This window comes from Myxocyprinus asiaticus, chromosome 8 (genome assembly GCF_019703515.2).
Source record: "Myxocyprinus asiaticus isolate MX2 ecotype Aquarium Trade chromosome 8, UBuf_Myxa_2, whole genome shotgun sequence".
Taxonomy (NCBI): domain Eukaryota; kingdom Metazoa; phylum Chordata; class Actinopteri; order Cypriniformes; family Catostomidae; genus Myxocyprinus; species Myxocyprinus asiaticus.
In genome coordinates, this window is record NC_059351.1 from 29,171,474 (window position 1) to 29,194,884 (window position 23,411).

General features: G+C 38.6%; 1 pseudogene; it reads left to right on the top strand.

The window, feature by feature from the left end:
• Positions 1-290: 290 nt before the first annotated feature.
• LOC127444751 (integrin alpha-6-like) overlaps positions 291-23,411 on the top strand; it is a 32,649-nt pseudogene continuing 9,528 nt past the window's right edge.

Sequence of the window (23,411 nt, forward strand, 5' to 3'; positions counted from 1 at the left end):
AACATTTTTTTACCTTCCTATTGTGACTACATGTCCCAGAATGGGTAATTGCCTAATTGTTTCTCTCACTATTGAGAGACTGACATATTCAACAAATGAGACATATCTCTCTGTCTGTATCACTCTCTGTTTGGCTGAATGCCAGTGTCAGACTCCGGCCTCAGGACACATGAAGCACTGTCCCTGAATAGAATATTTGTCCTCTCTGTTCTCCCATCCCCCACCAGCCTCTCTCTCTCTCTCTCTCTCTCTCTCTCTCTCTCTCTCTCTCTCTCTCTCTCTGTGCATTCTGGACATTCTGGGAGTTTGTGCGTGTGAGAGTGGTGGAAATTCACCTGATTTCTTCTGGCTTTAGTTGTTTTTCTTTTTCTTTTTCTTTTTTTCCTGCATGGTTTGGTAAGTACTTATTTATTCAGTTATTTTTGTTTTTTTGAGTGAAGTGAGTTTTTGCGCGGAGGGATGGCGTCTCAGGTTTGAGACGCTATCCTTGCGCAGTGGTTTCAGGTGTGTACCTGCTGAAGGGGTAATGTTGGAGGACGTGCTTGTTGCGACAGGGGAGGTGGTAGGCAATGAAAATATCTGCTAAATTTGATCTGCTTCTCGTATGAATAAAGCAGTTGTGGGTTTTTTTTTTTTTTAAAACACAGCATCTTGTTAATCAGTTGATTGGAAGCGGAATCGTTGTAAACGAAAATTTGGCGCAGATTACTCCTCTCTATGCTGTCTTTTCTAAAATCATGATTTCGAATGTGCCGTGATTCATTACTGATGAAGCACTGGAGCGCGAGTTAGTGCGGTTTGGTAAGATTGCTAGTTCTTTCAAAGCTGTCTCCCTGGGGTGTAAACATCCAGCTTTAAAACATGTAATGTCTTTTAGGAGGCAAGTTTATATGTTTTTAGACTCTCCAGAGCGAGTATTAGATGTTTCCTTTCGAGTAAAACACGAAGGATAAACATATAAGGTTTATGCTACTACAGGCAATCTGAGGTGTTTTGAATGTGGAGATGTCGGCCACAAGCGGATTGCTTGTCCTCACAAAGAGAGAGAAATGGAAAGAAATCGTGTCGGATTGGAGGATAGCGGTACAGTTATTCAACCTCCTCCTAAGTCGCACGGGAGGAAACTGCGGGTCCTTCTGAGGTAAGAGTGTCAGAAATGAATGAATCTGCATCTGTACTATGTATTCAATTGGAAATTAAGGTGAGAGTAAGCGGAACAATGGCCATTATCTCTGAACCTAATGAAGTTGCTATGAATAATGTTGATGACGGAACTAATACTGAGCCGTCAGTTGTTGAAGAGGTCAATATTGATGAGGCAGGTGCTGTACCAAACACTAGTGACAATCAATGTGATAGCAGTGGTGGGGAATTGGCAGATGAGTCTGCTAGTAGAACAGGTAATGATATGAGTGGAGTAGATGAAATGATGTCAGATGAAAATGCATCTCTTCATGGAATGATATTTGTTCACAGAGAGATAATCTATGTGACCTTGTAATGAATTGTCAAGAGGATTCCAGTAGTGATTCCTCTTTGTATACGCAGTGGCGGTTCTAGCTTGTATGGTACCATGGGCGAAACCCGCTTCAACACGCCCCCAAAGTTGTGTGGGTGCCTCGTGCCACCCCCCACAAGATGCCGCCCTGGGCAACGGCACGTGTCACCCATGCCTAAATCCGCTACTGTGTATACGTTGGATGAGATAAATGCTTTTCTGGATGATACATTTGGGAAAACAGGTCAATGGAGAAGTCTGAGAAGTCAGTAATGGTACTTAAAAAGAATGTAGGTTTTGATCTTCTCAGTGAGAAGAAAAGGTTTAGTTTAAAGAAACACATAACAATGATTAGAAAATGTAAAGAGCTGGGGAAAAGAATGTCAAAGAGTATGACTTAATTGACCATCCATACATCACGCGGTGTTTCTCTGTATGCTCTCTATATCTGTCTGTCTCCTTTCCATTTTTCTACATATGGAAGTGTTAAGAGTAGGCTCTCTTAATATTAATGGGGGGAGGGATGCATTATTTTAATAATGTGTGTGCACCAAATTTAGGGTTTGAGAGGTTAATGTTTTTTAATATATTAAGTGATGTGTTAAAACACTGTTTTAATGATGGCAGTATTGTAGTTGGTGGAGATTGCAAACCTGCCAACTTGTACGCATTTTGCGTAGCGGGTACGCATTTTGACCTCAAAGTACGCTGGTACGATTTGTCACTCTAAACTACGCAAAAACCTGGTGACGCCTCTGTGCACGCGTAGTACTCAAATCAAGCAACAGCAAAAGAAGAAGAGTTCGACCAATCATAGCGCTGGGTTCATTCCCCAAATAGCAAGCGGGGATTATTGACAAATGCGCGTAACATTAAAAAGAGACTGCAAATCGTCAGCAACACAAAATCCCACTCGATCCCCCTTCCACTCCCGTCGTCTTACTGATTTCTTAAGCGAGGACAGTACAGTAGTCACGGTCATTCTAACTCCTTAAGGTAAACGGGTTGGGGTGGATGTGGAAAGTTGAAATATTGAATTGAGTTAACGTAATCCTCTGGAGTCGACGATCACGCTGGCGTGATCTCATGGATCAATTTAAAATACTCCGTCATTCATGGTCACTCAGATAAGAGGAAGACATCATTCAGCCATGCAAATTATAAAATGCTCAAGTAATGCTGAACAATAAATCTAAATAAAATTGAAATTGCTATATGGCTTAGTGATTATGAAAGTGCTGTGATATTTCGATGCGCCGCGTGTTCCAGAGTGAAGATTTCCAGAATTGTTCAGGCGCGTGGTCTGTGCTCAAACACGTGGTGTTTTTCCGTCTCAGAGCGGCTCATTTCACTGCTGCTCCACACTAACTCATTTGGTGTGTGTTTGTGCCGCTTATAACGCGCAAGATGCGCAAAGATTTCCCCTTATTTGTAATGAGAATCGTTTATAAATCAGCGTTTACGAAAACGTACCATGGTTTTACCATGTACTGTACTGTAGTAAGTGTTTTTTTTTTTTTTGTTGTTTTTTTTTGGCAGAATGAAGAAATTAAAGACAGACATACAGTAAATATGAGTATTATCCTAGTTTTGGTTAGATTATGACCAGTGATTACTCTAAAATACTGCCTTAACAGGAATAGCTTAATAATTGAATAGGCTAAATTTTTCATTTGGCCTATTTCAGGATGTGTGCCTATATAAGCTGATTTAGTTATTAAACCAAATGGAAATTCTGAACACAAACTTGGGTTTTATTCATATCTCACTGACAGTGTTTTACATCACAACATTTTTTTTGTTGTTGTTTTGTTTTAAACATATGTAAATTAGGGATCTGCGAGACTAGTCGACTAAATGGTACAGCTGCTGCTAGTCGGCATTGGAAATAATAGTCGACTAGTCTGTTAATACTGAATTCCCATAAAACATTTTATTTACACATTTAGACTTTGCATTATATTGTTTTTATCATTACTTAAAAAATAATTATTAACACAATTATTTAATAAGCGTTTATCTGGAGGATGATTTGATTTCATGCTTCTCTCTTTCACTCGCGGTGCGCACAGAACAATGTCCTGATGAGCAAAACATGGTATGTTATTCATGCTTCGTTCTTCATTATTATTCGGCCTGATATCATGGATGACTAACAAGCGCGAGTCTGGAGAAACAGGCGTTTATTTATTCATTCTCAGTGTTGAGAAACGTAGCCTACATGTGTTACGTTTTGTGTTAATAATAACTAAAGTACCTAATTATGTTACATATTTATTTTGTATGAAAACTAGCGCGTTAGTTACTTATGGATTAAAAAGTACCTCTTCCTAAATGTAAATATGTCTTTTCATTAAAAGAGTTATTCTGAAAAAAAATGTGACTGCATTGTTTTCTTCACAACCAATTTATATGTTGACAAATTTGAGAATATATGAACCCCCACTCCCCTCAAACCCCGTGTCCCGTCCCGTCGCACTGATGGTACTCAAAAATTTTTTCCATGGTAGGCAGGTCTGAGATTGGAATTGCACAGAAGATTTTACTGTTGATCATACTGCTGAAGAACCTCAAAAACAGTCCTCTTCTTATCTATCAAGGTTAATTAGAGCCAATGAACTTTTAGTTATGTGGAGGATTAAACATTCAAATGCAAGACAATATACATGGATCAAGATAAATGATAATAGAGTTAGCGCTGCTCGTTTGGATAGAATTTATGTATCAAAACATTTAAGTAGCCAAACTATTGATTGTCGTATCATTACGGTGGGTTTTTCAGATCATCATTTGGTTTTTGTTTCAATTAATAAATGTCAGAGTGTAAAGAAGTAATCCTATTGGCATTTTAATATCAAATTACCTTTGGATAAAGATTTTTGTAAATATTTTGAAATCTTTTGGCAACAATGGAAACTGAGGAAAGGTGACTTTGAAAATTTAAGGCAGTTGTGGGATATAGGAAAAATAAATATTAAAGTGTTCTGTCTTCAATATACTGCTAACCAAAAGATCAAGAGAAATCATTCAGTCAGTTGAAAAAGAGATAATATTGCTGGAAGCAGAGTTAATTGAGAGATATGTCCAGTGACACATAAAACTTTACAACAGAAGAAATTGGAACTGAGGACATACTTGAAAGAGTAAAGAGAGCTCTAGTAAGATCTCGATTTATATCTGTTACAGAAATGGATGCTCCTAGTGCTTTTCTTTTTTTAATCTGGAACGTAATGTAGCGAAGCAGAAACAGATGGTTTGCCTTCATATTCCTGATGGAAGAGTGACCAGTGATGCCAGAGAAATGAGTCGTCATGCAGTAAACTTTTATTCTAGCTTGTATACTGCTGAACATTGTGATGATGAATGTACGGCAAAACTGTTGAAAGATTTGCCTCAAATAGACTCTGACTCAAAGACTGCTCTTGAGAAAGATATATCCTTTCAAGAACTTACTACTGCAGTTGGTCAGCTCAATTCAGGAAAATCCCCAGGTATTGATGGTATTACAACCTGAATTTTATAAGCATTTTTACTGTATTTGAGGAGATCTTTGTGAAGTTTTTAAAGAATGTAATCAAAAAGGTTCTTTGCCTATATCTTGTGAACATGCTGTGTTATCTCTATTGCCAAAAAATGGAGATTTATCTTTCTTGAAAAATTGGAGACCAGTTGCCTTGTTGACTACTGAATATAAAATTTTATCCAAATGTATTGCTAATAGGCTTACAAAGTATTTACATAAATAGTTCATAGGGATCAGACTTACTGTGTTCCAATTTGTTTTTGATATGAGATGTTTTAGATATTTGTAGAAAGTTTAAAGTTAAAATTGGGTTAATCTCTCTAGATCAGGAAAAGGCATTTGATCATGTTGATCATGATTATTTATTTAAAGTATTGCAAGCTTTTGGATTTGGGGAGGGTTTTACAAAGTGGGTGAAATTGTTATATGCAGATGCTGCTTGTATTGTTAAAGTAGGAGGGGGGTTAAGTCGGCCCATTTCAGTGTCAAGGGGCATTAGGCAAGGTTGTCCTTTGTCAGGGCAATTATACAGCTTAGCAATTGAACCCTTTGTTTAAGGAAAAAACTGTCTGGTTTTATGCTACCAGGTTTTTCTAAAAGCCCAGGAATTGTATTAAGCTCCTATGCTGATGATGTCACAGTCTTTGTTAACAATGTGCAGGATGTCAATGTTTTGTTGGATTCACTTTGTTTATGAGAGAGCTTCATCAGCTAAGGTAAATTGGAATAAATGTGAGGCTTTCTGGGTGAGTCATGAAAACTTGAAAGAATGTCCACAGTCTTCTGGGCATCTTAAATGGGGAATTTAGGCGTTAAAAATATTAGGTGTTTATATTGGTTCAGATGAATTTCAGAAAAGAAATTGGGAGAGCATAGAGGAGAGAGTATACACCCGATTGTCTAGGTGGAAGTGGTTGCTACCCCAGTTGTCCTATAAGGGGAGAGTTTTGGTTGCTAACAATCTTGTAGCATCGACTCTTTGGCATAAATTTAATGTGCTACAGCCACCTGGAGGCTTAGTCCAAGGAATTCAAAGACAACTAGTGACTTTTTTTTTGGTCGGGACAACATTGGATACGGTCTGCTGTTTTGTATCTCCCTATTCAAGATGGGGATCAGGGCTTAGTGGACATCAAGGCAAGGATAATTACTTTTCGCCTACAAACAGCCCAAAGACTACTATTTAACAGAAATCTTGCTTGGATAGATACAGTGATGGTACTTTTGAGGGTGGGCAATATGAAACTCTACAAACATCTTTTCTTGATGCAATTAAGGGAGAACGAGCTAGTGGATCTTAACACCTTTTATAAATCGGTGTTGGAAGCATGGAACGTTTTTTCTGTCTCAAGATCACCTGATTTGAAAGCGGATTTGTGGATGTTGGAGGAACCCTTGTTTTTTAACTCTCTCTTCTCTTCAAGACTTTTGTCCTCTGGAAGGCTGTGCTCTCGTATGATAGCTGCTGGGTATGTAAAGTTGGGCAACATTTTGAACAACAGCCCAGAGACTGTGAGTCAAAGAACTGGTGTGAAATCTGTAAGGATGATATGGCAGTTAATCACAGAACTATGTAGGAATCTAAAAGAGTTTTTGTGGAAAATATTTCTTCTCCTGATGGATTAGGGTAGGAGCAAGACTATTTTTTTCCTTCAATCACTATCAGCGCTGCTGTGGAGAATCTGGAAGAAGATGATCGCTGTCTGTTGACCTTTAAAACTCCAGAGCTGGACTCTTTTGAGACTACTGGGAAGAAAACTATGTACTTGATATGTGTGAAGGTGTCTAATATCAACGTTTTGAATGGGGTAGTTTCGACGAGATGGGCAGAATTTTTTGGACCAAACTCCTCCCCCAAAGGTTGCTGGCGTGCTTGTACAAATGTCAGATTGATAAACGGAGTGGAGACCTCCAATGGAGGATTGTACATGGAGCAATAGCTACAAACAGACATGTGGTGCATCTCAATCCTAGTATAGGGGTGGGCTGCCCTTTCTGTCTTGAAGTAGAATCAATATTTCATCTTCTTGTGCAATGTTTTCAATTAGGAAACTTGTTTTCTATTTTAAGTAAATGGTTTTCATCTTTGGGTGAAGTTTTTTCTTTTCAGTTGTTCATTTATGGGCCTAAATACTCAGCACAATGGAAAAAGTAATTTTTTTATCAGGTACTGCAAAACTGGCTCTCTGGAAATCCAGGAAAAATAAACTATTAGGGCAGGATTCAATAAGTGTGGTTCCAATGTTCTTAGGGCTTGTAGCTGCTAGACTGAAAGTAGAGTATGCTTATTATACAATGGTGGAGTGTTTGCCAAAGTTTGTAGAAATTTGGGGGATAAATGAATTTCTGTGAACAATATGTGAAAATGATGACTTGATACTGACTATTTAGTATGTATGTGTATGTATATAGACATACATATATATATATATATATATATATATATATATACACAGTATATATGGATATATATATTATTATTTTTTTAATCGTGGGAAATTGAATAATATGTGATGTCTATTTCTGACCTATTGATGTGTTTGTAATATTAAAGGTGAATTTCAAATTCAACTCTCTCTCTCTCGCTTTACATGTTGGGATTGTTGGGTGTGTGAGCGTTTTACGGGTGAGGAGCGAATCTTTTTTTCATTTTTCTTTCTCCTATTTCTTTTTTGGGTTGGTTTGTTGTTTATTTTTTTCATTGATTTATTTTGTGTGTGTTTGTTTGCTTGCTTGTTTGTTTGTTTGTTTGTTTGTTTATTTGTTTTCTGACCTCGTGGCGGGGTGTGGAGATGGAAGCTCACCCAAGTGAGTGGAATTCTTCTCTTTCATTCCGTCATGGAGTCAGGTGTGTGCCTGTTGCCGGTGCGTCTGTGGAAGATGTGCTCGTGGCTGTCGGTAAACAGATTGGCTTTGAGAATATCATCTCGGCCTCAAGAATGAACAAGGCCGTCGTGATCTTTTTGAAGGAGCGCGGTTTGGTTGGTCGGCTGATTGAGAGCGGCGTGTGGGTAAGTGGCGTTTTTTTTTGTTATTTCACCGCTTGTGTCACTCTCAACGAGGGTTACTATTTCCAATGTCCCGCCGTTCATATCTAACAGTGATATTGAGCGTGAATTGCTGAGATTTGGAAAACTTGCTAGTGGAATAAAAATGATTCCTCTTGGTTGTAAAAATCAAGCGTTAAAGCACGTGTTTTCATTTAGACGCCAGGTGTTTATGTTCTTGGAATCGCAATCTCTGGATATCTCTTTCCGCATTCAGCATGAAGGGAAATCCTACATGATTTATGCGAGTACTGGTAGTCTGAAATGTTTCGAGTGTGGAGATATTGGACACAAGAAATTTGCTTGTCCACACAAAACGCAAACTGAGAATAATGTGGATACAAACGGAACGAAAACTGTAGTGCCAATAGCGGAGGAAGCAAGGGAAGATCAAAATGTAACCAAAAATGAGAATGTACAAGGTGTGGTTGTGCAGGAAAGTGTGGAAAGTACAGCAGGTGTAGTGGTGGAGGATCGTTCAACAGGTGTAGTGGTAGAGGATAGTTCATTAGCTGTAGTGGAGGATAGTTCAACAGGTGTAGTGATGGAGGAAAGTTCAACAGGTGTAGTGGTAGAGGATAGTTCATTAGGTGTAGTGGTGGAGGATATTTCAGCAGGTGTAGTGGTGGAGGATAATTCAGCAGGTGTAGTGGTGGAGGATAGTACAGCAGGTGTAGTGATGGAGGATAGTACAGCAGGTGTAGTGATGGAGGATAGTACAGTAGGTGTAGTGATGGAGGATAGTTTAGCAGGTGTAGTGGTGGAGGATAACTCAGCAGGTGTAGTGGTGGAGGATATTTCAGCAGGTGTATTGATGGAGGATAGTTCAGCAGGTGTAGTGGTGGAGGATAATTCAGCAGGTGTAGTGGTGGAGGATAATTCAGCAGGTGTAGTGGTGGAGGATAGTACAGCAGGTGTAGTGATGGAGGATAGTTTAGCAGGTGTAGTGGTGGAGGATAGTTCAGCAGGTGTAGTGGTGGAGGATAATAGTGAAGTGATAGAGGCTGCTTGTGTTGAATCTGAAGCCTCTGAAGTCATGTGTACTTTAGAAACTGTTACCCCAAGTGCAGAACAGTCTTCTCTTTCACAGATAGAGGAGACAGGAACTAGTGATGGTATGGAAGAGATAGGTGATGATAACATTTCTGAAATGTCGGACATCCCTTCTCAGTGTGGAGATGAACAGCTCTACACTGTAAAAGAAATTAATGATTTCTTAGATGAAACATTTGGCAGAACAGTTGAAGTGCGAAAGTTTTTCCCAGACATCAATAAGTTTTTGATTTCATTGGGAAAAATACAGAAGTCTGTGGGTTTTGATGAGCTTAGTAGAAGGAAACTGTTTAGATTGAAGAAAATTGTCACAAATTTACGGAGAGGGAAAACCTCAACCAAAAGACTAACCAAACCATGTTAATGTCACAAGGGGTAAATCTTCTGTCTTGTTTTAGATTGTTTTCCTTCTCTCTTCTTGTTCTTTTTCTTTTCCCTCATTTCATGGAGAGCTTAAAATTAGGAACAATTAATATTAATGGAGGGAGGGATAGAAATAAAAGGGCAGTTTTATCAGAATATATTCAGACTAAGAACATTAATATTTTTTTACACGAAACTCATAGTGACATGACAAATGAAATGGACTGGAAAATGTTGTGGGAAGGAAATATCTTTTTTTAATCATGGCTCTAATGTAAGTGGGGGTGTTGCTATTTTATTTGGGAAAAATTTAAATATGACTGTTGTTTCTTCTTGTGAGATAGAAAGAGGACGATGTTTAGCTGTTCAAGTTGATATAATGGGCCAACTGTTTGTACTTGTTAATATCTATGCTCCAAATAATGGAACTGAGAGAACTAGGTTTTTTAATAAAGTACAAGATGGTTTAAGGCAATTTGATAAGAATGCTTTTTTAATTTTAGGTGGTGACTGGAATTGTACCCTAGATTTTACTTTAGATAGAAATGGAGAGGAACCCTGCCCTCCCTCAGTAAATGTTTTAAGTAATATTATTAGAGATTATGATTTACAGCATCCAAAGGCAAGACAGTACACCTGGGTTAAAGCGTCCAATGCACATATTAGTTCAGCTAGGTTAGATAGGTTTTATATTAGTAGAAATAGGAATAATAGAGTTTTAAAATCTATTATTTCTCCGAATGGTTTTTCTGATCATCATTTGTGTTTATTTGAAATAAGTTTAAATAAATCACAACACTCTAGTTTTTATTGGCATTTTAATGTTAAGTTATTGCATGATGTAGTTTTTTGTGAAAAGTTTGTTTTATTGTGGCATGAAAGGAGAGAAAAGAAAAGTGAATGATGATATTGTACAATGGTGGGAGGTGGGGAAAACCCAAATAAGAATGTTCCATCAAAATTATACTGCTCACAATAATAGTTTGTTTAAAAAAACTCTTAGAGAACTTGAAAGAGACATTGAACAACTTGAAATGAGTGTAAGTAACAATAATTTAGCAGATATGGGAATGTTGAAGAAAAAAATAATGCTTTAGGTTCTCTTCTTCATGAACATGCAAAAGGAGCTTTAATCAGAGCCCGGTTTTCCTCGTTGCAGGACATGGACGCTCCTAGTTCTTTCTTTTTTAGTCTAGAAAGAAAAGAATCGGAGAGAAAACAGATGCTACATCTGAAACGAACTAATGGAACTTTGACGTCTGATCCAAAAGGGATGCAGACACTTGCAATGGACTTTTATAATGAACTGTTTGGAGCACAAGAGTATGATGGCCCTAGTATGGACTTTTTACTTAAGGATCTGCCTAAATTGAGTGCTGAGCAGCAAAAGAAATTAGACTCTGAAATACAAATACAGGAATTGTCAAAAGCAGTTCAACAACTTTCTGTTGGTCGGGCCCCTGGTATTGATGGACTTCCTGCAGAATTTTATAAACATTTCTGGGACTTATTTAAAGAAGACATGTTAGAGGTTTTTAAAGTTTCTTTTAAAAAGAAAGAATTACCAACAAGTTGTAAAAGAGCTATATTGTCTTTACTGCCCAAGAAGGCTGACCTTGGTCTTTTAAAAAAACTGGAGACCTGTTGCTTTATTATGCACAGACTATAAGATTCTTGCAAAGTGTTTTTCAAATAGACTAAAGCAATACCTTGGGTATGTGGTACATAAAAGCCAGACCTACTGTGTACCCAACAGAACTATAATGGACAATCTTTTTTTATTAAGAGATGTAATTGATTTAGCATGTATGGATGATCAAGATTTGGGTATACTTTCTATTGACCAAGAAAAGGCTTTTGATAGAGTTGATCATTTTTATTTGTTCAGTACTCTTAAAGCTTTTGGAATTGGAAAAAAATTCATATCAGGGATAAAACTTTTATATGCTGGGGCATCGGCCATGTTAAAGGTAGGAGGTGGGCTTAGTCAGTCAGTTTTAATACATAGGGGCATTAGACAAGGTTGTCCTTTATCAGGGCAACTATATTCTCTGGCAATTGAACCCTTGCTTTGTCAGTTAAGGAAGAACAGACCTGTTAATATATCTGTATATGCTGATGATATAACTGTTTTTATAAAAAATGATAATGATGTAAGAGTGTTAAAAGAAAGTTTAAAAATCTATGAAAAGGCCTCATCTGCAAAAGTCAACTGGGGAAAAAAGTGAAGGTTTTATTATAGGGAGCTGGCAAGAGAGAAATCTCCTGTAGTTCCAGGTGGAGTTGAATGGGGTAGTGAAGGGCTAAAAATTCTTGGTGTCCATTTAGGAAAGGAGGGGTATCAGAGAAAGAACTGGGAGGGTATGGTGGAAAAGGTATGTGCCAAGTTGTCTAGATGGAACTGGGTGCTGCATCAGCTATCATATAGGGGAAGGGTTCTAGTTGCCAATAATCTAGTTGCTTCCATGCTCTGGCATAAAATGACTGTGCTTAATCCACCAGAGGATATTGTTCACGAGATACAAAAGAGACTAATTGATTTTTTTTGGTCTGGATGTCATTGGATGAAGGCGGCTGTGCTTTTTTTGCCCGTTCATGAAGGTGGACATGGATTAATAGATGTACAAAGCTGACTCGTGACCTTGACTTCAAGCTGCACAGAGACTGCTATATTCTAGAGGATCAAATTGGATTGAAACAGCCTGCGCTTTGCTGCAAAAAGACATTTTTAAATATGACAAGCAGCTGTTTTTAATAAGGCTGACAGACTTGGATTTGAGTGGCACTTCGTTTTTCTATCAGTCAGTTTTAAAAGCATGGTGATCCACTTTTAAATTGGAGAGAGATTTTTCAAATCTTGGAGACTGGATAAAATCTGAACCACTTTTCAGTAATCCTCTGATAGAAGCTAAGGTGTTAAACCTTAAGAGTTTAAGGACTATAATGGCAAAAGCTGGTTGTACCAAAATATCAGATCTGAGAGCTGGTGAAACGTGGAAAAGTCCTGAGGAGATGTGTTGCCTGATGGGCATTAAATCTGTCAGGTTCATGAAGATGGTACTTAATGAAATTTATTCTTTTTTACCTTCAGTCCTTAGACAAGTTTCTGAGGCCAACAAGATATCTCCGCTGGAGGAGGAAGGCTATCTTTTCTTTCCAGAGATAAAGGTTTTTGCTGCTATTGAGGAACAACCAAAGGAGGACTCGATTCTCAATTTCAGAACTCCAGAACTAACAAAGTTTGAGGAAATCTCTAAGAAAGCAATGTATGTAACATGTGTGAAAGTGTCTCATCAAGCCTCCCTAAAGAAGCTGAAGGAATCAAAATGGCTAGATCTATTTGGGCCAGACTCATCCCCTAGGGGCTGCTGGAGGTCCCTGTATAAGCCTCCCATAGAGAAACGCACTGCGGATCTCCAATGGAGGGTTATTCACTGGGTGGTAGCCACAAACAGACATGTGGCACATATCGATTCCACTGTGGAAAAGGGGTGTCCGTTTTGTACATTTGAAGAGTCTGTAGACCATGTTTTTTTAAACTGTTTTAGACTGAAAGGGTTGTTTCAGACTTTGGGGGAATGGTTTAGGAAATTTGGGGAAGTTTTTAGCCCAATACATTTTATATTTGGACCCAAGTATGTTGCTTCAGAGAGAAAGAAAATTTCTCTGATAAACTTTATAGTGGGTGAAGCAAAGTTGGCAATATGGTTGACAAGAAAACGGAAATTAAGGGGGGGGAAATTCAGTAGACCCTGATTTGACTTTTAAAGCCCTTATAGGTGCTAGAATTAAAGCAGAATATGCTTTTTACAAAATGACAAATAATCTGCTTGCTTTTAATGATTTTTGGGGTATTGGTGTTTTTATATGTACAGTTGATGAAGAGAACAATTTAGTTTTAATTCTGTAATTATATGTTTTTTTTGGGGGGGGGGGCTTAGGATTTTTGTTTCTGTTGTCACAATGTTTTAATGTTAAAATGTTTTAATAAAGGAGTGTTAAAATTCAAACTCTCTCTCTCTCTCACTGTGACCCTTAATCCTTTCTCTCTCTCTCTCTCTCTCTCTCACTGTGTCCCTTAATCCTTCTCTCACTACATCGTTACCTGATTTACATAACTCGTTTAGTTAGGGATGCTCCGATCGATCGGCCACTGATTAGTATTGGGTGATATTCACTTCATTAGATTCATTCTTTGATCTCATAAATTTGGTGATCACATAAACCGATTACATAAGTCACGAAAAAGGCTGCTTTAAGACGTCAGCATTACTATCATGTCATCACAGGTGTCTGGAGAACATTGAACGAATATTGTATGAAAACAAACTTGATTCAGCACTGCTTGCCACATTATGTGCGAAAAGTTTCAAGTGAAATAAAGAAACTTATATTACCAACATCAAACAAAATTAAAAGGCAGAGAGCGTAGTTAAAATAATTCAGTATACAATATTTAAATAATATAATGCATTGGTAAATAAAATAAAAAAATGAATAAAATAATTAATAATTATAATTAAATTAAATAGTGACATTGGCTGTAAATATCCTGATCAGAGCATCCTTACCTTTTGTGAATCGGTTTTATAACAACACAGGCAGCATGTGCAAATAAACAGTGCTATCAGCGGGGGAAATTAAAAGATTTAATCATAATCAGTGTTACTCATCCTCCACTGAAATGTTTTTACCTCTGAATTTTGCATTAGTTAATCATGTTGAGTTTGTTTTGATCTAAAGCTATTGTATATATTTTCACTACCAAGCACTTGGAGGCAGTGCAAAAACGGCCTTCAGAAGAGCATAAGTGTGCAATATCATCTTAATCCTCTAAGTGCTATAGAGGCATATCCTTGTCATGCTATTGGTTACACCTCCTTTGGGAGTGATTAATGGAGACACATCATATTACACAGAAATCAATTATGGCATTGTCGGAATGGAATGATATTATTTAGGAGCTGATTGTGAACCAGATTTTTGAAATTTCCTGAAATGTGTAGGTCAATTTAAGTAAGGGGTGCAGGTCCAAGAATAAAGCTTTTATTAAACTGATTAGGGGTTGTCTGAGAAATATTACCACTACAGAGTATGACTATTTTTGACATTGATTTTATAAGCTGTATTTCTTATTTTTGATGGATGAAAAAGACAGTAGACCCTCTCTGAGCACATCTTTGTTCTTTTGTAGCTTGTTCCAAACACACAAAGCTGATGCACATGAGCAGTGTAGTGCATTACAACCTGTGCATTGCATTGAATTTAATGTAATCATGAGCATTTTCATCATCTTCTGATATAGGGATCTGTTTGCTCTTGAGACTGTGCAATGAATAGCAGGTATTCAGTGACTATTTTGCCCAACGCAAAGAAAAGTTTGTGTTGCCCTTTCAGAAGAACGGTGCTCTCTCTGTCTGTTTAGAAAATGTGACTAAAACTTCTCTTTTTTTGCAGTGCAATGTCTTTGTCTATGGTGTTACACTCTTAACAAGTAAGGATTTAGCTGGGATTGAAAGAATTTTCAGAAGTGCAGACACTTTAACCATAAGTTGACCTTTATTCTCTGAATTAACAAGCTACTTGATGTCTTGATTCACCTGATAATTGAAATAATAAAATTATAGATGGAAGACAGATGTCTGTTTATGTCCAGTGGATCTTTATCAGGCCAAAATAATTGGGAATATTATAACAGTGTGTGGATATACACTCACTGAGCACTTTATTAGGAACACCTGTACACCTACTTATTCATGCGATTATTTAATCAGTCAATCATGTGGCACAGTGCAATGCATAAAATCATCAGATACGGGTCAGGAGCTTCAGTTAATGTTCACATCAAGCATCAGAATGGGGAAAAATCTCAGTGATTTCGACCGTGGTATGATTTTTGGTGCCAGACAGGCTGGTTTGAGTATTTCTGTCACTGCTGATCAGTCTCTAGAGTTTACTCAGAATGGTGCCAAAAACAAACAAACAAACAAAAACATCCAGTGAGTGCTGCCCATACTAACCACCTGGCGTCTGCTTGACAGGAAGTCCAGGATCCAGCTGCACAGCGAGCTGTTTAAGCCCAGAGCCCGGAGTTTCACATCAAGCTTGGAGGGCACTATGGTGTTGAATGCTAAGCTGTAGTCTACAAACAGCATTCTCACATATGTGGTCCTTTTTTCCAGGCAGGAGAGAGCAGTGTGTACTGTAGATGCAATGGCATCATCAGTGGAGTGGGTGTTGCGGTAAGCTAACTGCAGTGAGTCCAGTGAGGCAGGCAGCACAGAGCAGATGTAATCTCTGATTAGTCTCTCAAAGCATTTGCTGATGATAAGGGTCAGAGCAACAGGATGCCAATCATTTAAGCAAGTGATTTTGGATTGCTTTGGTACAGGCACAATGGTGGATGTTTTAAAGCATGTGGGAACCACAGACAAGGAGAGGGAAAGGTTGAAAATATCCATAAAAACACCAGCCAATTGGTTCGCGCACGCTCTGATGCGGCCCGGAATGCCGTCTGGACCCGTGGCTTTATAGATATTCACCTGTCAGAAGGATCGGGTTATATCCGCTACTCAGCTGTCTCCGTGAGGGTGGTGTTATTTCCCTCGAAACGAACACAAAATGTATTAAGCTCATCCGAGAGAGAGGAAGCAGTGTTCACGGCAGAGTTTTTATTCGCTTTAAAGTCTGTGACGATATTAATTCCCTGCCACTTGCTTTTAGAGTCGGGGGTGTTGAACTGTCCTTCAGTCTTGTTCCTATACTGGCGTTTGGCTGCTCTGATAGTTTTGCGGAGGGCATAACTGGTTTGTTTATGCTCCTCCGCGTTCCCGGAATTAAAAGCGGAGGGCCGCGCATTAAGTGCTGCACGAACATCGCTATTAATCCACGGTTTCTGGTTGGGGTAGATCCGTGTTGTTTTGGTCAGCACTACATCCTCTATGCACTTCCTGATGAAACAAGTTATGGTATCAGCGTAGATCTCGATGTCATCATCAGAGGCGGACCGGAACATCTCCCAGTCTGCATGATCAAAACAGTCTTGTAGCATAGAATCTGACTGGTCTGACCAGCACTGGATCGTTCTGAGGGCGGGTGCTTCCTGTTTCAATTTCTGCCTGTAAGCGGGCAGAAGCAGAATGGAAGAGTGGTCCGATTTGCCAAATGGTGGGCAGGGGAGGGTTTTGTAGCCATCCCGGAAGTGAGATGGTCCAAAACCCGGTCCCCTCATGTGTTGAAACTGATGTGTTGGTAGTATTTTGTTGCTATGGGCTTGAAGTTGTCTTTATTAAAGTCCCCGGTCACAATGAATGCAGCCTCAGGGTGCGCGGTTTCCTGCTCACTTATACTCCCATACAGTTCCTTGAGTGCCCAGTCTGTGTCGGCTTGTGGGGGGATGTACACAGCTGTGATAATGACCGCTGTGAATTCTGTAGCCAGAATGGTCAACACAGAAGCATAAGAAATTCCAGATCAGGAGAGCAGAAAGACGTGATAGAATGTATGTTCCTCGGATCACACCAGGATTTGTTGATCATAAAACATACACCACCACCTCTGCTTTTACCTGAGAGGTCTTTCGCTCTGTCCGCTCGCTGCACGGAGAACCCCACGGGTTCGATGGCCGAGTCTGGAATCTCCGCAGACATCCAAGTTTCTGTAAGGCAGATAATGCAGCAGTCCCTTATCTCCCGTTGGAAAGAAATCCGTGCTCTCAGCTTGCAGAGCTTGTTGTCTCTTGCCAGTAGAATGCTGGGTAGCAGGAGTCGATTTGCGCAACGTCTTAGTCTGACGAGAACGCCGGTTCTTCTTCCCCTTTTCTGGCTATGTTTCCGCAGCCAGGCTCCCCAGACAAAGGGCTCCGCTGTCTTTTTTGTAAACAGTGGGTTGGCATCGAGGTATTTAAAGTCCAGTTTTCGGTGTGCTATTGCAAAACCAATGTCCAAAAGTGTTTGTCTATTGTAGACAATAAGGCAGACAACATCCAAGATAAAAAAAAAACGTAAGAATTGTAGACAAAACAAACAAAAAACTGCAATATTGGGTCGGCTCGCAACGCAGCAGCCATACTCTGCGCCATCTTGAACTTACCAGCCTCAGTGAGTGTATTTATTGTGATGTTTCATGCACTCTCTCATACACTATCTTCTTTTCAAAAGAATAAAACTAACAATGAGTGAATTGGTTGACAAGTATTTGATTAGAAAGAAAAAAAGGAAATGTTACATTTGAATGTGACTGCTTTTGGTTTAAAATTCCCTACATGTTTTAGTACTGACACACTAAACACATCAAGAGTTTGTTATAGAGACCTGTGCATCTGTTGATCCTAGTACATGTTTTTTGCCAAGCACTTTTACTCTTCCTTCAGCATTTTTGGGGAGGGTATTGTAGGAAATGTAGGCTTCTTTGCAGCCAGAGCCTTTTTGTTTATGCCCACAAAAAGAACTTTTGTAGCTAAAAAGTGAAGTGTTTGGATGAATGTTATCGCTGAGCTAGTCAATCCAAAGCAAAGAAAGAGCCTTTCACTATCATAAATGAAGTGAAACCAGAGATTCAGTCTTTATGTTGTGGGTATCAACACAAAAAAATCAAAACATTTTCTGGTTATTTTGCAAGATGTTTAAGCAAGCAGTGGTACAGCCACTTCTTAAGAAGCCAAATTTGGATATTACCAACCTCTTTCATTTCTGGCCCATTTCTAAAATACAGTTTTTATAAAAAATCCTGGAGAAAATAGTTTTTTCTCAACTCTCTTCATTCCTATCTGAAAACAACATTTTAGGTACATTTCAGTCTGGTTTTAGAGCTTGTCACAGCACAGAGTCTGCACTACTCAAGGTGACGAATGATTTACTGCTCACTTTGGATTCTGGTAGACCTGCAATTTTAATGTTGCTTGAGCTTAGTGCTGCTTTCGTTACAGTTGATCATACTCCTCCTAGACCATCTTAGTGGTGCAGTTGGTATTAAAGGCACAGCCTTAGATTGGTTTACATCTTACCTTTCAGACAGAACTCCGAATGTTAGGATTGGAAATTCTTCCCCTCCTTCTGCACCTTTCACTTGTGGGGTACCTCAAGGTTCCATTTTAGGCCCAATTTATTTTCTTTATATATGCTTACCCTGGTGTAAGGGGGTTCAGTGGAAAGGAGGAGGTGAGAACCGGCTTGACAACTTAAATAATAATTTAATAAACAATTTAAACAAAACACACAACCAAAAACACACAGTACAGCTGCCTGCAATTCTCTCTCTCTCGAACCGTCGTCCCCGGCCGCCTTTATCCCTCGCGCACCCCATCAGGCTGATTGGGGACCGGGTGTGTCTCATTCCAGCCCGGCCCCGCCCTCCTCGGCTCTACACCTGGGTTCAGTTTTTAGGAAATATAACATTTCATATCATTGTTATGCCAATGATACACAGCTGTATGTCCCACTTAGTTCTGATGATGCATATTCTGACATTTTTAAATGCTTTCAGGATATTAAATGCTGGACAGCAAGAAACGTTCTCCAGCTAAATGAGAGCAAGACTGAAATTGTTGTGTTTGACCTCCCTAGCGCTGTCTCTGATATCACTAGCAATCTAACGACCCTGTCATTAAATGTTCACCCCTTCGCTAAAAACTTGGGAGTGATCTTTGACACAGCTCTAAATAAAAATAAAATAAAAAAAAGTGCTGTGGTGAAGGTCAGCTTTTTCCAACTCAGGTTGATTGCTAAATTAAAACCATTGCTCTCATTTAAGGATTTGGAGATAGTTATTCATGCCTTCATCTCATCCAGACTTGACTATTGTAATGCACTGTACATGGGTCTTAGTCATTCATCTCTGTATCGCTTGCAGTTAGTCCAAAATGCAGCTGCTGTGTTGCTGACTGGAACAAGGAAGAGGGAAAGTATTTCACCTCTTCTAGCATCTCTTCACTGGTTACCAGTCCAATACAGGATTCATTTTAAGATGTTGTTATTTGTTTTTAAAGCTATTTATGGTTTAGGCCCATCTTATCTCTCAGAACTCCTTAGTCATCAACAATCCTCCAGGACTCTCAGATCCTCTGATAAACTTCTCCTGCATACACCATGCTCATGACTGAAGTTTAAAGGGGATCGTGCCTTCTCTGTAGTCGGCCTTAGACTATGGAATAACATACCTCTAGACATTAGATCTGTTCCTACGCTTCACATTTTTAAATCACGTATGAATGTATATTGTATTGTTTATTGTTTTTAATGTCAATCTTGTTTTATTTCCCCTTAATTCATTATTTTATTTGCCCATGTACAGCACTTTGGTATACACTTGTTGTTTTTAAATGTGCTCTATAAATAAATTGACCTTGACCATGACCTTATTTTGGGATTTTGGTTGAACAATAAACTGCATCTGGGATTATTCATTTAGGACTCTTTGTCTGTGCCTGTCATAGTAAGTAAAGAATAAGACTTTTTTTTTTTTTTTTACATTCTATGAATTAATTTTAAAAACTATCGGTTGATTAATCGGTTATGTGCCTTTCCCACCACCTTAGTTATCGGTAAAATCAACTATCGGTCGACCTCTGCTATTATGACCACCATTCTGACCATAATGATGCTCATGTGTATTTCAAAATTAAATTTACTTTCTCGCAAGCACTCATGAAGCTCTTGCTAAATGTGCTTCTGGTTGAATCAGTTTGGATTCTTTTGATTGATTTGGCAATGCATTTGCATATTAAAATATAGGATCTATATGATTCAAGATTGTGTTTTATAATATTGCTAATCCATGAGTAAAATTTTGTCTCTTTGTTGGTTTCCAGGTTGCTGATTGGTGCCCCCAAAGCTAAAGCATTGTCCAAACAGAAGTCACAGATTACTAGAGGCATGTACTAATTCTCTCAGCCCTTCATGCCAACAAGTGATGTTTGACAATGACGGTGAACTCAGACACGCATAAACGCATGCAAAATTATGGCACATTCTGAGGAGTTAATGTGTTATATAATGTTTTAATTGAGGTCATTTTATGCTTCATGTAGAGAACTTAAGTGAAGAAAATAAGCAAAACTAATGGATGGGAGTTACGATACAGTGCCAGGGACCTGGAGAAAAGATATAGGTAAGAGTGTGTTTGTGCTTCAGTTATTGATAGTTTCAGTACAAGTTGCTATAAAATAGATAGTGTTTAAGCCTTTATGCATCTGAAAGGAATAGTTCACCTAAAAATAAAAAATCTGTCATCATCTACTCACACTGCTCAAAGTACGTGTGTATTATTTGGTCCATAGAAGGCCAAAGAAGTAGTTATCTTGCAAAATGCCTAGGCTGCACTTTTCTATGCAATGAAAGTGGATAGGGACCACTAGCTCTGAAAAAGTACCATAAAAGTAGTGCTTCTGACTCGTGCTCTATTCCAAGTCTTCCACAGCCAAACGTTGTGTGAGGAGAAAAACCTAAATTTAAGTTGTTCACTGTAAATTTTATATTCTGCCCTTGCTTTCAAATTTTGTTCAAGCTTCCACATGTTCAAATCTGGCTAGTTCATGATACATATAAAAACATTTTCAGGTTTTGTGCAGTTTCTTTTTCTCCTCCATCTTTTTATTTCTACAGTGTCAAGTGCACTGTACTTCATTTTAACCAAAATGTAGAAGACTTGGCATTAAGTGCACGAACAGATTGGGATTTCAGTACTTTATTGTCTTTTTCTGAGCTTAACAACCGCTGGTCCCCATCTGCTTTGACTTTGTGGAAAAGATCAGCCTTGGACATCCTGCTAGATTACTTCATCTGTACTCCATGAAAAAACAAAAAAACAAAATGTGTTTTGAGCTACATGGGGATGAGTAGATGACAGAATTTTCATTTACTGGTGAACTATCCCTTTATGTTGTAACAGTTTCAAGAAATGTTGATGGTTTTGATTTGTAATCCAGTTTTGTTTTAATATAAATTAAGTTGTATTTGATTTAAAGGGTTAGTTCACACAAAAATGAAAATTCTCTCATCATTTACCCTCATGCCATCACAGATGTGTATGACTGTCTTTCTTCTGCAGACCACAAATTAAGATTTTTAGAAGAATATCTCAGCTTCCAAAATTACACAAAGGACACATAAAAGTAATCCATATCTTCTGAAGAAATATGATAGGTGTGGGTGAGAAACAGATCAATATTTAAGTATTTTACTGTAAATCTCCACCTTTGACCAGCCCCAACCAGTAGGTTTCTGAATGTGCTGCATGAAAAAGATGGAGGGGACTGGATGTTTTGCAATGGGAGAACCAGAGGACCTGAATGCTTTTGTTCATGCCAGCAGGATCTGTCTGCCACATTTACAAAGGACTATCACTATCTGGTGTTTGGAGCACCAGGTGCTTATAACTGGAAAGGTATTGGAGAACAGGCTGAATTGTGCTTGTCTGTATGTTGAAGTATAAGGTGGATTTGGGATTTATTTTATTAATATATCTGATGATTCACTGCAGGCTGCTGCTGCTCTTATAATTATTGTTGGGATAATATTAAATGTTCATTGAAAATTGTAATGTTTGCAAATGGCCAGTCATAAGGAGGGTCAGTTTAAAAAAAGGCAGATGCTATTTGCACCCTGGTGCAAATAATGGTATATGCTATTTACACCCCAGTGCAAATAGTGGTAGATATTATTTTCACCCCAACCTTGCTGCAAATAATGGTAGATAACCAGAACCCTGGTGCACATAGTGTCAGATACTATTTAAATACTAACATACAGTATGGCATCACTGCAGTGTGTTTATTTAAAGTCCCACAGACACACTACATTAACCCCTACCCTAAATCTAACCTTAACCTTACCTTAGAAAAAATAACTTTGGTTTTACTACAGTAACCATGGTTTCACCATTGTATTTTTTGTGAATTTAAAGTAACCTCAAAATTGCCATAATTACTATATTACCACCATATTACTGTACTATTACACCATGGTTAATTTTATTAAAACTTTGGTTTCTGCCAAAAAACATGGTTACTATAATATTAGTAATGCAGTGATGCAATCTACACACAAGCGATGCCGAGCTGTGGGAACGAATGAGATCGGCAGACGCTACCTCTGGATCAAACCCTTCTCTGCACTCCCCTACATTCACCATGACCAAATCACTGCAATGAAATTTATATACATTTTTAGCTATTATTTTAAGTAGTATTAAAGGAAATATTAAGAATGGAAACAGGAAATCAGATGGGAAAAAGAGTGGGACAAAACGTAGATTCGAACCACGATCACTAGGACAACACCAAACATTCACACCATCTTTACACCCCAAGCCAATGCAGCGACACCTATTGTTTAGTTTGTCGTATATTTCTGTGATTCCACTAGACTATTGGGGTGCAAATAGCTGCACTGTGTGGTAGATGCAAATAGACACTCGGTTTAAGAAAGCTGTTTGTCAAACAAGCCCCTTAATAATTTAATTGGGCCATTTTGCACTCTCATGACATGTCAAAACATCAGATTTGTTTTGTCTGTTCATATCATTACTTATTTTAAGCCCATCTCACATTTTGTATTTTATCCCTCATTTTTTGCACTTCCACACATCCATTATCCACCCTTTCACTCATTCACTTTCTCCATCCTACACTCTCTCAACTCCTCACTCACTGGGTGGATGTCAGGAGTGGTGCGGGTGGAGCAGAAGAACAGCTCTTTGTGGGAAAAGGGGATCTTTGATGACGGCCCATATGAGGTTGGAGACGAGAACAAACTTGACCCAGAACTGGTGCCTGTCCCTTCCAACAGCTATTTAGGTGAGTCCATTATCATATAACTTTCCGTTCATCATCCATATCACCCAAAGACCTAATTTCCCCCGATCCTCAGTCATTTATCTGACTCTGTCTTTCTAACTAACAGGCTCTTATTGGCAGGTTTGAGGTCGATAT